This window comes from Anolis carolinensis, chromosome 2, assembly GCF_035594765.1.
Source record: "Anolis carolinensis isolate JA03-04 chromosome 2, rAnoCar3.1.pri, whole genome shotgun sequence".
In the NCBI taxonomy this organism is placed as follows: domain Eukaryota; kingdom Metazoa; phylum Chordata; class Lepidosauria; order Squamata; family Dactyloidae; genus Anolis; species Anolis carolinensis.
The window spans coordinates 268,089,804-268,107,788 of record NC_085842.1 but is presented as its reverse complement, the minus strand read 5'-3'; the positions used below and the strand labels follow the sequence as shown (position 1 = coordinate 268,107,788).

General features: G+C 41.3%; 1 protein-coding gene across 2 annotated transcripts in view; it reads left to right on the top strand.

Annotated features, from left to right (window-relative positions):
* The first annotated feature begins 285 nt into the window (after positions 1 to 285).
* apc (APC regulator of WNT signaling pathway) overlaps positions 286 to 17,985 on the top strand; it is a 101,499-nt gene continuing 83,799 nt past the window's right edge. For both annotated transcript variants that reach the window (XM_008114016.3, XM_008114014.3), the window contains exons 1-2: positions 286 to 669; positions 6,651 to 6,692. The gene's annotated coding sequence lies outside the window, so the exon portion shown is untranslated. The remainder of the gene's footprint in view (positions 670 to 6,650; positions 6,693 to 17,985) is intronic.

Genomic DNA, 17,985 nt, shown 5'->3' with positions numbered 1-17,985 from the left:
CTGATTTTGGAGCGACCCTCACACAGCTTTCCGCATCTCCCTCCCCTTCCAACGCTGCCAAAGAGCAGCAGCAGCCCAGCCTCGGCGATCCCCTGCTTGGCTCCAGACGGTCTCATTGTCAAGCCCGGGATCCATTACAAGCCCCGCCCCTTTCCCAGCTGCTCTCCCAGCAGGTGTGAGGGAGCGTGAACAGCAGGCGCCGCACACCCCTCGTTGCGCAGGCGCACTGGGGCCCCTTTCTTCTTCGTCTGCCTCAGAGCCAGGATCTCGCTCAGCCGCGCATGCGCCGGAGGTGGCAGTCTCCTCCGGCAAGATGGCGGCCGGGAGCCGAGTCGGGAAACTCAAGTAGGCGGTGTCGGCGGCAGGTAGAAGCGTGGCGGCGAGGGCAGAGGCCAGGCGAGAAGGGCCGAGAGCGGGTGAGGCGAACGGGGCGAGCGGCTCCTCCTCCTCGGTCTCCGTCCTGCTCGGGAATGAGGGCTCGGGGTGGCGGGGCGAGAGGGAGCAGGCGCCCTCTCTCCCGCCACCATTGCCGGCGCCTCCTGTGAGGAAGCCAAGCCAAGGGAAGCAAAGGGAAGGAGCCCTCGCAGACCTCGCCCGAGACCCGGATGTGGGGAAGGCCTCCTTCGCCTCGTCCCTTGGTGGGCCTGGTCCTGGAGCTGAACAGGGCAGGTGAGTTGGGACAGGGCAGCTCTCCCTTTGTCTATCCTTCTAGTTTGGTTTTGAAGGAGGTGTCTCATACCTTTCATGGGGCTGCAGAAATCCCCAGGCCCCCTCGCCTGCCTGCTTTTGCACATTAGAAGACTACTGGTGCCTCTGCACGACTGCTCCCCAAACTTTGGTTTTCCAGGTGTTTTGGACTTTAGCTCCCAGGCTCCCTGAGCATTGGCCAATGCAGCTGAGGCTTCTGGGAGTTGAAGTCCAAAACATCCCACAAGAGTTTGGGAATCTACACAGCAGAACTTTCCAAACTGTGTGTCGTAACACATTTGTGTCTCGGTTACTGGATGTGGGTGTGTCACCCAGACGGAATGAGAGACCCTTGACTCTGTAAAATAAGTAATAAACCATATACAGCAGGTAGGGGCAAAGTTGGGCCTTCCCTCCAGGTGTTTTGGACTTCAACTCCCACCATTCCTAACAGCCTCAGGCCCTTTCCTTTTCCTCCTCAACCACTTCGGCCAGTGCCAAAGTTTGCCCATGTTTAATATACAGGCAGTCACAAGCATCCGACTTACAAAGGATTCATAGTTAAGAATGGGGGGTGAGACAACAGGAAGTGAGGAGCCTCCGGTGGCCTAGGGGATAAAAGCCTACTGACTTGAAGGTTGGGTTGCTGACCCGAAGGCTGCCAGGTTCGAATCCCCCTCCCCCCGGGGGGGGGGGGGGGAGCGTGGATGAGCTGCCTCTATCAGTTCCAGCTCTATGCGGGGAAATGAGAGAAACCTCCCTCAAGGATGGTAAAACATCAAAACATCCGGGCGTCCCCTGGGCAACGTCCTTGCAGACAGCCAATTCTCTCACTCCAGAAGCAACTCCGGTTGCTCCTGACAAAAAAAAAAGGAAGTGAGAGAAATCTCCAAAGAGGAAGTGAGAGAATTTCCAAGAAGGGAAATTCACTTCTGGAAGAGGTTGCTGTGAGTTTTCCGGGCTGTATGGCCATGTTCCAGAAGCATTCTTTGCTGACCTGCATAAATAGGAGCATAGTGTCTAGAGCAGGGGATCTTCAAACTAAGGCCCATGGGGCGGATGCGGCCCTACAAGGTCATTTACCTGGCCCCCGCCCTCAGTTTTAGACTTAGGCTCGCCCAAAGTCTGAAATGACTTGAAGGCACACAACAACAACAATCCTAATTAACTTGACTATCTCATTGGCCAGAAGCAGGCCCACACTTCCCATTGAAATTCTGATATGTTTATGTTAGTTAAAATTGTTTTATTTTTAAATATTGTATTGTTCTTTCATTGTTATTTTTTTTTTGCACTACAAATAAAACATGTGCAGTGTACATAGGAATTTATTCATTTTTTTTCCATTGATAATTTGGCCCCTCAACAGTCTGAAGGAATGTGGACCAGCCCTCTGATTAAAAAGTTTTAGGACCCCTGGGAAGCCACGCTACCCCTCTATTCTGCCTTGGTCAGACCACACCTAGAATACTGTGTCCAGTTCTGGGCACTGCAATTGAAGGGAGATGTTGACAGGCTGGAATGAATCCAGGGGAGGATGACTAAAATAATCAATGGTCTGGAGAACAAGCCCAGCGAGGAGCGGCTGACAGAGCTTGGCATGTTTAGCCGGCAGAAGAGAAGGCTGAGAGGAGACATGATAACCATGTATAAATATGTGAGGGGAAGTCATAGGGAGGAGGGAGCAAGCTTGTTTTCTGCTGCCCTGGAGACTAGGAAGCAGAGCAATGGCTTTAAACTACAGGAAAAGAGATTCCACCTGAACATTAGGAAGAACTTCCTCACTGTGAAAGCTGTTCGGCAGTGGAACACTCTGCTGCGGAGTGTGGTGGAGGTTTCTCCTTTGGAGGCTTTTAAGCAGACGTTGGATGGCCATCTATCGGAGGTGCTTTGAATGCAATTTCCTGCTTCTTGGCAGAGGGTTAGACTGGATGGCCCATAAGGTCTCTTCCAACTCTATGATTCTATGACTTTTCGCCCGCATCTATGGCAAGTGTCCTCATAGGTTGTGAGGTCTGCTGGAAACTAGTCAACTGGGGTTTATCTATCGGTGGAATGTTCAGGGTGGGAGAAAGAACTCTTGTCTGTTTGAGGGAGGTGTGAATGTTGCAGATGGCCATCTTGATTAGCCTTGAATAGCCTGAAAGGAGGAAACAATGAAAATGAACAAAATCAGGCTACCAGTATTAAAAAAAACTCAGGACAGTAAATCAAAAACAATACTCAGAAGACAGGGGAATTCCAGACATGAATCAATCAGGGCCAGGTAACACCTCCCAAAGGATTCCCCCAGGCAGGAAGCAGCCAGACCTTGAAGCTGAAAGACTATTCAATGCTAATCAAGTTGGCGAGTTGCAACATTCCCACCTGCCTCAAACAGATAAGAGTTCTTTCTCCCACCCTGAACATTCAACAGATATATAAACCCCAGTTGCCTATTTTCCATCAGATCTCACAACCTCTGAGTATTCCTGCCGTAGATGTAGGTGAAACGTCAGGAACGAATGCTTCTGGAACATGGCCATGCAGCTCACAGCAACCCAGTGATTCCGGCCATGAAAGCCTTTGACAACACTCTTCTGGAAGAGTTATCTTGGAGGAAAGGAGTCTCCACTGAAGCTTTATTGCCAATCCTTGTTTCCATAACAAGCCATTTTTTTTCCAAAATCCAATTATTACAGGGACAGAAGGTGATGTGAAATCTTCTGAACAGGGGCATAGACAGCAAAACAAACACCACAGGGGTGTTAACCCTTCCCTATGCTATCCAAAGCTAAATATTGATATGATTTTGCCTGGAGTTACACCTAAAATGTACCTAGTTTCAACTTACATACAAATTCAACTTCAGAACAAACCTACAGAACCCATCTTTTGTAACCTGTATTAAAAATATGAGTGAAAGATTTTCATGAGATAAGTTGCGTCACCATACTTATTGTTATAATGTATATGTGTGCCTATCATAAGGGGTTGGTTTAACCACTGATTTGATAGTAAAACTGAATTACTATGTCATGAAATCTTCCATGTCTAAAACATGTGTCACCAGCACAAAATGTTTGGAAATCCATGATCCACACTTGCGGTTTGACACCACTTGAACTGCTGTGGCTCAATGCTACTGAGTTTTGGGTTCTGTACTTTAACAAGGTCTTTAGTCTTCTTTGCCAAGGAGTACTGGTGCTTCACCAAGCTACAACTCCAGGATTCCATAGAATTGGCAGTTGAAGAGGTGCCAGACTGCATTCATTCTATAGTGTAGAATAGGGGTTTACTGTCTAACCAGATGTCCATGGGCCCTTTGGGGATCCATGGAAAGATTTCAGGGGATCTATGAGCTTGAAAAAAAACAAACAACTTACTTTAATTTTCTCAGACCTCTAACTAAAATCTAGCATTTCCTTCACTTATGAATGTATACAATTAATTACAGTAGTATGCATTTCATATGGCATTAAAGTTGTTGCATATCCATATTTTGAAATTAAGATAGTTGATAGACCTGGCGCTAGATCACATGTGATCAAAGTCCTGCTTCATACAAACTATTTAATTTAAAGATATGCTAGTGTTGAGTATCAGAAAATGATCTGCCACCATATTCTGCGAAGAGGTCCATGGTTTTTACCTGACTGGCAAAGGGATCTGTGAATAAAAAAGGTTAAAAACCTTTAGAGGCACCCTTAGATTTGTAAACTTCTTGGGACTTTATTCACTGATGGCTAAAGATCTGATAAAACAATAGATCCCACAATTCCATAGCATTGAGACATGACAGCTGCATTAATTCTACAGTGTAAATGCACCCTATATTACACATCACCCCATTCATACATATGCTATTTTCTTTTCATGAGAGCCACTTTTTATAAACCTTCGTAGCTGGTGGACCTACACTTTCTTACAGATTTAATGTGTTTGGGCTCGCATCAGCTGCCAAGCCCAGGGTCTGCTTTTCTGCCTGTGGACTTCCCATAGCCATTGGGTATTGGCTGCTGTAGAAAACAGGAAGCTTTACTAAATAGGCTTTTGTTAAGATCTAGCAAAGCTCTTAGTTGTTTTTTTCTTATGTGGCTGGGACTCTGAAATGGGCCTTAAGCTTACATAGTTGGGATGAATGAACTATAGAAAAGGAAAGTTGTATAAGAAAACTTGAACAGAGTGGCTTGCAACCACTGAAGGTCCAGCATATAAACCAGATACCATCTACTTTTGGTTTGTGCTATCACAATGTATAGAAATCTGAGCAGTACTCCTCAGTGGTGAACAGCCCCAAGATTGGGACTGTGTGGCTCAAATGGTAAGAACTGCAGATTTCATATGACTTTCAGTTTCAGAATAGTTATGACATAGCTACCCTGTTTCCCCAAAAATAAGACATCCTCAGAAAATAAGACCTAGTAGAGGTTTTGCTGAATTGCTAAATATAAGGCCTCCCCCGAAAGTAAGACCTAGCAAGGTTTGTGTTTGGAAGCATGCCCACCAAACCGAACACCAGAGCATGCAGGATCGGTAAATGTATGTACCATAGATTGTTACTCGTGGAAATAATGGTAGTAATAAGAAATTCTTGATAGGATTCAGTTTGTCTGGCTATGCTGGTTTGTGATGACAACTACTGTACAGTATATAATAAATGTTCATTTTTTTGTTCAACAATAAATGTGAATTCTTCTTCATGGAAAAATAAGCCATCCCCCAAAAATAGGACCTAGCGTATCTTTGGGAGCAAAAATTAATATAAGACACTGTCTTATTTTCGGGGAAACACTGTAGTTTTATCAAAGTTAGCATTTGTTCCTTCAAGAAACCAAGAGTTTGAAATAGGGTCCCAATTCCTGCTATGACTTCTTAATATAGTTGGGTTTTTTTTTTGTTACTTTGAGGTACAAGATAGTAAAAGAAATTTAATCTCTCTGCCATTTTGAGTCCAGTACTTATAGATTTACTTAGAATAAGAGTTCATGCAAACTTTCCAACTCCAGATAGAGCTGCTGAATGTTTCTTTCAGGTGGCAGCAGCTACTGGGGTGTACATAGGGGATTAATGTTTACCAATTGTAGAGTGGGAGTGGCAGTGTATACTGTTTATACACATACTCTTTATACTGTTGACTTGCAAGTTCCAGCAAGGTGGCCTCCTGTTAGGGATGTATGCACATGAGTTTTGGGGGCATTGTGGGGATTGGAACACTCTTCCTCCCTCACCTAAAGCTCCATCCCCTGAATACTTAACATCCCCAATCATTTCCTGATGAGTGGGCATAGAAGTGTCTCCATTTACCCAGGAGCAAAATGATGACATAAACTCTGAGATCTGTCAGAGATCTTCTGGAGATCTCAGTGTTGCTGTCAATCATTTCATGTCTGTTTTGGAGATGTAGCTAGATATGATCCTGCCTGCTCCCTGCAAAATAGGAGATGACTTCCAAGGTAGCAGCTTCCACCACACTCTGACGCAGAGAGTTCCACTGCATTTTTTTGCCTAGGTGTAGTATCCTGCACTTATAGTAAGAATTGATTGCTCTGTATTAAGATCGACTGAGAAGAACTTAGGGTATGTGATGACAATCTCAAGGATCTATTATTTCTGGCACTTAGTGACTCACTGGAATTTTCTCCTTGGTGAGATTATTACGAACATGAGCCAATGAGTATACAATCTGCATATCAATGTACTGTATGTTCCAATTGTTTGATGACAAGATGATGAGAGGTGTGGTGAGCTTGTTAAATCACTGGATTGACTTAGCACTTAAAGATGGAAAATTAGCTTTATATTATCACAGAGTTGGAACAGACCACAAGAGCCGTTCAATCCCATCCATGCAGGAATACACAATCAATGCACTACTGACAGATGGCCAGATTATAATTCCAGACTTAACCTAGTTTTGTGATTCATAGAATTAGAAAGTTTTTGCACTGTTATTAATCCTTCCACTGTTCATTTTGCCTTAGATATCACACTGCATGGAGGCAGGGGGGATCTGAGTTTTCTTGGTAAGTGGATTTTATTACTTTGCTCTTGCTTGCATTACCATGAACTATGCAGTGGTGTAATTTGGATTTCTATTATTTCTAGTGGAAGTGCCATGAGCACTGAAGTCTGAAAATAATTTTATAATTTCATTTATTTACAACAACCAGAAATGTTTCCTGAGAGTGGCTTATTTAAATCCAGTAAAACCAAATAAGTGTCTGTCCACAATTTTGGAACCTTCCCATACGTTTAGAATTTGAAATACACAAAAGGAAAAAGGATGGGGCAATAGCAGGAGGATAAACAAATAGTCTTTCAGCAGAGCTCATGAAATGCCCTTTCTTCAAACTGGATATCTCTGTTATTTACAGCCTGTTGAAGTGTCAGCTAGTAATAGTATTTGAGAAAGAAGTATGATGGAGGTAGTTTTCCAAGTGGTCTAGTGAAAGGGCCTACTTCATATTCCTCTGTTACAGCCTGCTAGAATTATCATCTTGAAGCTATTGTCCCACTCCTAAGCAAACATGTTACAAGATAGCTCTTGAGCATCAGTACAACTATTGCTGGTTATGTGCATTTTTTTCTCTTGGCAGCTTGCTTCACAGTTTATTATTAATTCAACACCTTCTTTAGTTACCTAAGCTGTTGTGGAGATCAAATATGGATGTTCTATACTACTTCTCCATTATACTGCAAAGAAAGAAAGAGGCTTTGCTGCATTGTTTCCTCACATGTCTTTGGTTGTAAAATCTGGTCAGATTGCCTCAGAAATCCTTTAATTTGTAGGAAGGCTTCCATATCATCAACAGTACTTGCTGGTCTCCAGTTCAGGGTTCTTACACAGGGTTCTTTCTGAAGGTATCAGTTCTTGATATGGAAACTCGTTTGGGAAGTTTCTCAAAGCAAGCTGTGCCGAAAAATGCTGGTAGCTATCAGAAGTTGTCATTCAGGTATGATCTTATACTTGGAAAAGATAATGTCTAGACATACCCTTATGGCTCAGCATAAGAAATCATACATTATTAATAAGGAAAGCAAATTATAATTCATGGCCTAGGAAGCATTTGATGGTGATTGAAATTTATTTCTGGAATCAGTTCTGTGTAAGTGAAATGTGCATGTGCATGCTGTGTAAGCATACCTACATAGTTTCTATTGTATTCAAAGATGTGTTTTGATCGCATGTGGTATTTTCCATTATTTCACCTGTCTGTTGGTTTGAGCCTCCAACTCTATGTGACATAATTGGGATATGAAATTAGATACGTGTCTATAGCTATTAAATACTAATATCTTAAAAGTAAAATTAGATAGCCGTGCAGCTTCCACAAATAAGTGAACAGTTATACTTGTGAGGCAGATTTACAGCGAAAAATCTTGTTTATAAAAAATTTAATATTACAATGGAGCTTGTAGAAGTGATTTTGATCAATACAGATTACTCATATTCGCCTATGTTCATTGACAAATATAGAGTTCCTTCACATATCTATCTATCTATCTATCTATCTATCTATCTATCTATCTATAAATAAATAAATAAAAGGGTAATGAAATTTCGGCCTAGGACAAAACAACAAAACTACACATCCCAGAAACACTAAACTTGGCAGCATAGCCCCTCATCCATGCCTCTACATTCATACAACAAAAAGAAAAGAAAAAGTCCTAATTAGAGGGACTTTTGGTCTCCTAGCAACCCACTCAGCCCAGGGGACAGGCAGAGTTAGGCCTCACTTAGGCCTCTTCCACACTGCCTATAAAATACAGATTATCTGATTTGAACTGGATTATATGGCAATGTAGACTCAAGGCCCTTTCACCAGCTATATAACCAATTTATAATCTTATATTATCTGCTTTGAACTGGATTATCTTGACTCCACACTGCCATATAATCCATTTCAGTGTGCAGTTGGACACAACTGGACTTAATGTCAGGGGAAAACGTTTACCCTTTACCTTAACTACCACCAATTCCTCAATACTTTATTTCCCATACCACCATACTTCGCCACAGCAACACGTGGCCGGGCACAGCTAGTTTTTTATATTTTTATAGATTTCTTTTGATAGCTTGCTTCTGTTCCACTTTGCAGAAGTCTCTGTTGCTGATAAGCTCATTGAAAGCAAATGGTTTTATACCCAAATGCTTTATTTTGTACTAGAAGAGTAATCAGAATGCATCTACACTGTAGAATTAATGCAGTTTAACACCATTTTAACTGCTATGGAATTCTGGGTTTTTGTGGTTTGTTCAGGTACCTGTACTTTTTTAAAAAAATCCTTAGAAAATTACAACTCTCACTATTCATAGCATTGAGCCATGACAGTTAAAGTAGTGTCAAATTGCATTAATTCTACAGTGTTGTTGGACTCTAAGGCTTTAACATTCTGGATATCTAGAATTATTCTTCACATTTATTTATTTATTTATTTATTTTATTTCTACCACACCTTTCTCCCCATGGAGATTCAAGGCAGCTCACAATTACATGATCTAACCCAATATATACTGCTTGGGTCCAGCTTATTTATATGACCGCATCTCCCCCTATGAGCCTGCCCAGGCCCTCCTCTTGATCCCATCTTTGTCGCAAGCACAGCTGATGGGGACGAGGAAGAGGGGCTTCTCAGTGGTGGCTCCCTGGCTCTGGAATGCCCCACCCCCCAGGAGATTAGACTGGCCCCCACTTTAATGATCTTTAGGAAGCAGTTGAAAATTTGGCTTTGGAAGCATTTGAAAATGGTTAATTGTAAACCAAGAGATGGAGGTTATTAATGGGATTAATTTAAATTGGGTTTTATTGCTTTTAACCAACAAGAGCAGGTTCTGTGATGTTTTTAATGGTACTACAATAGAGTCTCACTTATCCAACATAAATGGGCCGGCAGAATGTTGGATAAGTGAATATGTTGGATAATAAGGAGGCATTAAGGAAAAGCCTATTAAACATCAAATTAGGTTATGATTTTACAAATTAAGCACCAAAACATCATGTTATACAACAAATTTGAAAGAAAAAGTAGTTTAATACGCAGTAATGCTATGTAGTAATTACTGTATTTACGAATTTAGCACCAAAATATCACGATATATTGAAAACATTGACTACAAAAATGCATTGGATAATCCAGAACGTTGGATAAGTGAGATTCTACTGTATATGTCTTAATTGTTGTAAAATTTTATATTAATACTAGCTTTGCCCGGCCACGCGTTGCTGTGGCTTATGGTAATCATTTGTTGGCCAGGTGGAATAGCAGTGAATAGCCTTGCAGCCTCAAAGCCTGGCTGTTTTCTGGAGTAGCACCCTCAATCAAAGAGCCACTTTGAAGCCTGGCTACTTACTTTGCAGGGGAATCATTGTTTGGCCAGATTGAATTGCACTGAATAGTCTTGCAGCTTAAAAGCCTGGATGTTTTCTACACAGGGCATCCTTGCTAGGCCAGGTTGAATGAGACGGAGTAGCTTCGTGGCTTCAAAGCCTGGGAGTTTTTCACCTAGGGGAAATCTTGGTTGGCCAGGTTGAAAGCACTTAACAGCCTTGCTGCTTGCAAGCCTGGCCGCTTTCTACCTTGCGGAATCCTTAGTTGGCCAATTTGAATAGCAATTAATAGTCTCGGTGTGGCAGGTATGAATGCTGCAATTAGGCACTTTGATTAGCATTTAATGGTGTTACAGTTTCAAAACCTGGCTACTTCCTGCCTGGGGGAATCCTTTATTGGGAAGTCTTAGCTGGCCCTGATTGTTTCCTTTCTGGAATTTCCAATTTCCCTGCTTTCAGAGTGTTGCTCTTTATTTATTGTCCTGGCCTTAGAGATCATACAGTTCTGTATTATTATACTACAGTAATTATTTCATATTACTGTTTATAATCTTATATTTTCTGTTTAGAAGTGGATTATATGAGGCCCCTTCTACACAGCTGTATAAAATCCACACTGAAGTGGATTATATGGCAGTGTGGACTCAAGATAATCCAGTTCAAAGCAGATAATATAAGATTATAAATGGGTACTATAGCTGTGTGGAAGGGCCTTGAGTCTACACTGCCATATAATCCAGTTCAAATCAGATAATCTGTATTTTACAGGCAGTGCGGATCAGGCCTAAGTGCACTTTGCCTCTGTCCTGGGCGCCATTTTGGCTGAGGGAGTTGCTAGGATACGAAGGGGGCGGGGCCTAAAGGCAGCGGGGGGGGGGGGGGCTAAAGGCAGCAGAGCCTACCTTTCTAACTGGCAGTTAGGGAGAGAAAGGCTCTTCCTTATCCTCTGTAATTTGGACTATTTTTCTAGGTTTTTTAATTGAAAGACATATTTTGGATGACTATGTCTTTTATGGCCAAATTTGGTGCGATTTGGTTCAGTGGTTTTGTTTTTTACTCCATAGTAAAACGAACATTACATTTTTATATATATAGATGGATGATGCTTGTGAATTATAATTAATATGTTTATTGGGATTTATTTTTCTTCTATGTATTGTGATTTATTTATTTTTGATTTATTGGTTTTGATTTAACCTTTTTTGGATTGTAAGTGTAACTGATACTATGTACATTGTTTCCTCTGTTGTAAGCCGCCCTGAGTCCCCTTGGGGAGAGAGGGAGGGCTATAAATAAAGCTTTGTTGTTGCTGTTGTTATTATTACTAATTAATAATAATAATAATAATAATAATAATAAATTTAAAAATGGCAAACACAAAAATTAAAAACAATTAAAATTAAATATTTGTGTCATGGATATAAGTTGAAATGCAGTTAAAATATATTAATACAATTAAAATTACATTTAAAACTCACAATTCCCCCAGAATCCCACGCACAACCTTTCCAGCAGCATGCCCCTCATCCTTCCTCAAAGGCCTGCTGGCACAGAAAGGTCTTTACCTCCTTGTGGAAGGAAAGCAAGGATGGGACCATCTTGGTCTGTCTTGGGAGGGAGTTCCACAGTTTGGGAGCAGCCACCAAAAAGGCCCTCCCCAGTTGATTGTTGGTACTGTATCGGACAAGTTCATAGAGAGAGAGAGGGTCCTTCAGATCACCTGGATCAAAGCCATATAAGGCTTTGCAGGTCAAAACCAGCAATTTTGTGCCCAAAATCTGGTTGGCTGCCAATGAAGCTGTTGGAACAGAGGAGTTATCAGTTCCTTTCAACCAGCCCCAGTTAACAGTCAAACTGCTGTTCTTTGGATCAGCTGAAGTTTCTGAGCACTTTTCAAAGACAGCCCCATATATAGCATATTACAGGATTACATATTACAGGATGTAACCAAGGAATATCCCACAGTAACCAGATCCAACTTTCCCAGAAATTGACACAGTTGGTGCATCAGTCTTAACTGTTCTAAAGCACTCCTGGTCATTGCTGATACCTGTGGTTTCAGGGTCAGAGCTGAATCCAGGAGTCCTTCCAAGCATTGCTATTGATAATCTTTCTGTTTCATTGGGAAGACTGGTAGTAAGGAGCGAAATAGGTAGAAGTTATTTGCAGTCTATTGTATGTACAGGTACATTTGGATGAGATTAGGATACTTGTTATAAAATAATATATTTGCTGCATCTGAATATGCCTTTGCTTTGAGTTGTTTGCACTTATTCCTAATGTCATACTGCTTCCATTTGCTTTTTGTACCTTTTGTTTAGTTATATTTATTTTCTGCATTTCTAACCCAAAGTGATATTCAGGATTACTAAGTATAAGTAAAATAAAAACAAATATAATTAAAACTTAATATCAAATTAGTAAAAAGAAAAAAGAGCATCCAGTGCTTTGGATTCACAAAGAGTCTGTGTAGGAGTAGTCTCAGGGACCTGGAAATCAAATGGAAGTGTCTTACAGTTTCTGCACCTTGCTGTTTCAAGATCACATATGTATAAATCTTCTACACTATTTGAAACTTGGATACACTTCTCTGGCTTCTGCACATCTTGGCACTGCTTATTCTCTAGCCATAATAATTTAATTTTCCCTTTAATATCTTTAACCTGCTTGCCAATTTTCCTTTCTTTCCTTTCAGATAAGGGAACCGATAGTATTCAGACTGAGCCTCACTCTTATTCAGTTATATTGATCCTGTTGTGACCTGTAGTCTGAAATTTCTGAAATGTCTGTCTATGGACTAAAATACATTCTGAATTGTTTGTGGGATCTTCTTTCTAGAAGAAAGAAGTTCCCATTGTCCTGTCTTTTGAAAAACACAACCATTTCAACCTGCTTTAATTTAGTTCCAACTAGAATAAAGCTGTACTATGTTTTTAAATGAGAAGTTTGTTGTGCTCAGTAATGTTTTTCAAGAGCTTGAGCTGTGAGGGATCTTGTCTAGAAAATCAATTGGGGAAGAGAGCTGAGAAGGTAATAACATCAGATGTAAAAATCTCTGGATGTAAGCCTTTAAAAGCAGAAGGCCTAAAAGAAGAATGATTTTTAACATTGAAAATACCCAAGCCAAGGATATGAGAAAGATTTGCTCTGTTGAGCAATAGCCAGACTAAAGCAAAACTTGTGTATTGCTAAGATAGAGGAGCAAAGAAACCCATGAATTTTTACTCAGTTTGTGTGTGTGATGTGCACACGCTGCTACATGCAATGCTTTTAAAGAACACCCTATAGTTTGCATACTGTGTCTCTCCATGCGGCCTACCATGGCACTTCTCATTCTCTCATTCCTGAGAAAAGGTAACACAAGAGAGAACATTGGCCAGCGCACATTTTAGTGTATCAAATGTTAGATGTGTTTCGTGATATATTTGACCTGCTGATTCCAAAAATGACACGTTTTCCCCTATCCGCTTTAGTTTTTGAGATACAGAACATATACCATATACTATAATTCTTCTAGTCTTCATCTGCCCATAAGAAATCATGATAACCATATCTAAGACACTGGAGCTGATGTAGCCTATCCAATGCTGTGTTCTGAATCAGCACCCCCAAATAACAGGAACAGGCCTAAAAACCAAGACACCCAAGATTTTTTTTTTTGATTGAGCTGTGGAATCAATAACTAAGACACCTAGAACAGTGGTTCCCAAATGACTCCTTTACTTTTTGTAGGAGCAAGGAGAACCTGCATTGTTAGGAATTGTTATATCAGGGTGCCTGGAATGCCTTGAAGTGATAGCTCTGTTTAGAGCCAATGTTCAATTTTGATTCAGTCCGCTGAGCAGTGCATTAGAAGGGAACATTTAAACTTCATTTTTTCTACCATTTAGTCCTATGTTGTTCTTCAGATTGAGAAGTGTTGGGCAGGAAGTTGAGAAATCTGTGTTATAGTTCACATTGGGCAATTAAATTTACACTGTGACCTTGGACCAATCATTCTGTTTCACCTTGCTCTGCTCTTTCAGGGTTATGATAAGGCAAGCAGAAGGAAGCTCTGTAAGCTACCCTGAACTCATTAGACGAAAGGCAGGATGCAAATAGAATCAATCAATCACCTGGGCAAATAAACGGGAAGACAGACAGCTGCTCGGTTAATACAACAAAGGTGACGTGTTTCGTTGTTTTCCTTCAGTATTAGCCCTGCTCACCACAGTGGTGGCCTCTTGCTACTTCACCTGAGGAACTGTTTGCTTCCCTCCTGGTTTCTAGATCACAGTTTAATAAAAATTGAACTTTAAAGACTGAGATGTTTCTTGAACCTCTCTTAGAGCATCCAAGTTAAATATGGCTTTAAAAAATCCCCAGTGTAATACACTATTACACAAAGTAGAACTTCAGTTGCAATAAACCTTCCAGTACATTTGGAAGCCATTAATGCACCCATAATTAGAAGCAACAAATGCCAGCTGGGATAAAGTACAGAATTTAGACCATAGTTAATACAGTTAACCATCCCCATTTGCTGGGGTTAGAAGCACGGGACTCCTGCAAAAGTGGAAAAATGGCAAATAAAAACTTTTTAAACATGAGACAGATCACCTCTAGGAATTACTTGTTCCTCCAGCACAAATCTTTTGTCAACTTACACTGGATGTTGACCATAGAACTGCACTTGGGGACCTAGAAATTCCTAGAGTGGTATTCTCTCTATGAGTACCAAGGCCCTCTAGCACGACTATGGCAAACATTGATCATAGAATCGCACTGGTGAATCTAGGAATTTTAACCAAATTTACGAACCATTAAGTCTTAAGAAGTCGAACCTGCAAATGTGGAGGGCCAACTCTATATTCTGTTACAATGGCTAACATCTCTAGCATCATCACAGTGGTTGATAATGGTTACTGTTGATTGAGCAGTTAACAATTTACATAAAGATATGTTTCACAGATTTTATTAGTTTCCTTGATTTCTTGTAACTGTTTGTCCCCTGAAAAGGTTTTTTGAGGGATTAGGTAACCTTCTGATTAATATAGACAATCATCTCCATTCTACACTAGTAAAACCATTTGGAGGTAGCTTCAATAAATTATGGGAGGGAAAACTTAATTTCCATGAGTTTCCTTTCAAACATTCACTAATTCTAATACCCAGGGCAAATTATTTCATTAGGGTTGCCTTATGCCAACAGTAGGGAATTATAGTCCTCCATTTGTGACTAGACTAGAATGTCATTCCTTCTCAAGCTATATAACCATATCAAGCACCCCGTACCTGTTATGCATTTCAATACAGATGAAAGAAAGCATTTTAACAGAATAGTATTGTTTCTTTTATTCATTTGCTTAGCAACAACAAGATTTCATAAAAATTTTGTGAAGTAGGAAGAACTGCCAGGATAGGGTGTCTGGAGTTTTTGGGTTTGATGCCATTGATATATAATTCTATTACTCCTTTCCGCCACAGCCCAAAGTAGCTGTTCCAGTCCTAAACTGGGTTTGTTATGAGTAATGGGTTAAATTGAAATGATCTAAACAACACAGTTACCCTTGGTCATTCAAAAGACACGTGAGGAAATAGGGATCTGGTTGATGTTGGGTGGGGTTATACTAAAGATCGGATCTGCAGTCTGGGTGTGCTCCTGCAGTTCAGGTTTCAGTAAAGGCAGGAGTGCATTTGCACAGTTAAGGCTTGTGCACCAGCAGCTTGCCTATTCCTTGAGATGTCAGATAATGATCATGACGAGACATGGCTTAGTTACATCCCAGCTGGATTTCTGTTGTATGCTGTATCTAGGACTGCCTTTGAAGAGTATTTGAAAGCTGGTCCAAAGAGATTTTTTAACAGAATGTGGGCACAGGGAACACACCATTACTTTGTTACTACAGCACCACTTGGCTGCTGGTCTATTTCTGCATACAAGGCAAAGTGTTGGTTATGATATATTTCACATCCAGATATTTAAAGGGCTTTATTCTCCCATATGGATACACCCAAGTTTTTGATCTTCTGGAGAGAATACAGTTTCACCACCTTACAGCTACATTTGGTATTAACAGAAAGTTTCTTCTTCCTAGCTGACCACTGGCTCTGGAATTCCCCTGCCCAGAAAGTTAGACTTGTCACACTGCCTACATCTTTCTGTACTAAACCTTTGAGTACAGATTACACAAGGCCTGTGCTATCTAGACTTATGTTGTCATGATACAGCCGCCTCTTAAAGAGCCACACACACACAATAAAAGTTCTTAAATGTTTATTAAATGATGTTTTATACTCAAAAACACTTAACTGCAGTGTCTCTCTTAAAAGGTAAAAGCCTTAGTTCAAAAGAAGTAAAAAAGCAGGAACAAAAGGATAATCCGGATTATCTGGCTTGATAATCCACATCAAACATAACCCAAATGCCATAAAAGCTGACGCCACGTAATGCTGTGGCTCAAAGAGCTAAAGAGGAGCTCCCAAAAGGCGGCAAACAGAAGCGTAGTCGAAAGCCAGGCCGAGTTTCAAAGACCAAAGGAGGAAACTAGAGACGCCAAGCCAGGAGCAAGCACAGACGTAGTCAGGAATCGAACCGGGTTCAGTAGCCAGAAACGCCGAAGTAGAAACGCCAAAGCAGGGACGCCAAGGCAAGCACCAAGCTGGAAACACTGAAGCAGGCTTACCAAAGTGAATGCCAAACTGGAAGTGCCAGAGCAGGAAAGCCAATGCAAACGCCAAATTGGAAATGCCGGAGCAGGAACGCTGAAGCCAACGCCAAGCTGGAAACTCCGGAGCAGGAACGCTGAAGTCAACACCAAGCTGGAAACGCCAGAGCAGGGACGCCAAAGCAAATGCCAAACTGGAAATGCTGGAGCAGGAACGCCAAAGCAAACACCAAACTGGAAATGCCGGAGCAGGAATGCCAAAGCAAATACCAAACTGGAAATGCCAGAGCAGGAACGCCAAACTGGAAACGTTGTTGTCAGGAGCCGAACAGGAGTCAGAAGCCAGGAACACCGAAACAGGATTCAATCCGGATTATCAGGAAGCTGTACAGCCAGGACCCAAGGAGAACAGGCAGCGACAAAGCAATGTCCCCAAAGCAATGTCCCCCTTCTGCAAGGCAATAGCTCTTGAAACTCCACTTTTAACTTACTCATCGGAGTCCGATGTTGATGAGGCCTCCACCCTGTCCTCATCATCCACAGCTGATCTTGATCTCATTTGTGGACCTCGCCTCTCATCCCTCCATTCCCTCCATCTTCGTTCAAGACTTAGATCTCCCCATGTCCCAGGAGTATGAGAGGCTTGCCAATCCCCTGATGCAACCCCATGAGCTGGCTCATCATCCACATTTACTTGAGTCCAATCAACATTCTCCATCTCACTCCCAGACCCATCATTCCCAGAGAACCCCTCAAATGTCTCCTCATCTGTGGGAGCAGTGAGTATATCCCGGATCTTTTTCCTTTCTCTTTCCTCATCCAACTCCTGCTCTCGAGTAGACCTTTTAGTTCCTCTACTCTCTGTGAAACCATCATCCTCCAGCATGGACTCCTCATCACTAGAAAAACCATAAAACGTCTCATCCTCTGAAGGAGCCATAAGTATTTCCCGGACCCGCTTTACTTGTTGTTCTTCATCAAGCACCTGCTCTCTATTAGCCCTTTTTCTCCTTCCAGCTGTTTCACCCATAGAACCATTACTGCCCTTTGGCCCAACTACAACATATGTACTGTTTTTTTGGGGTATTTTTGTTTTTGTGTGCTGTTTTTTTAAAAAGTTTATATTTTTAACTGATTTTTATTTTTTGATAATTTAATCACTTTTTAATTTTTATATTTTGCAATGTATTGTCAAAGCCTTTGTGGTTTTCTAATCTGTTGTACAATTCTTTGAGTCCCACACTGGGGGAAGGAAGAATATAAATACATTTAATAATAACCCTTTGAAAATCTTATTTGCCACAATAATGCTGCCAAAATATTTTTGATAAGAGTAA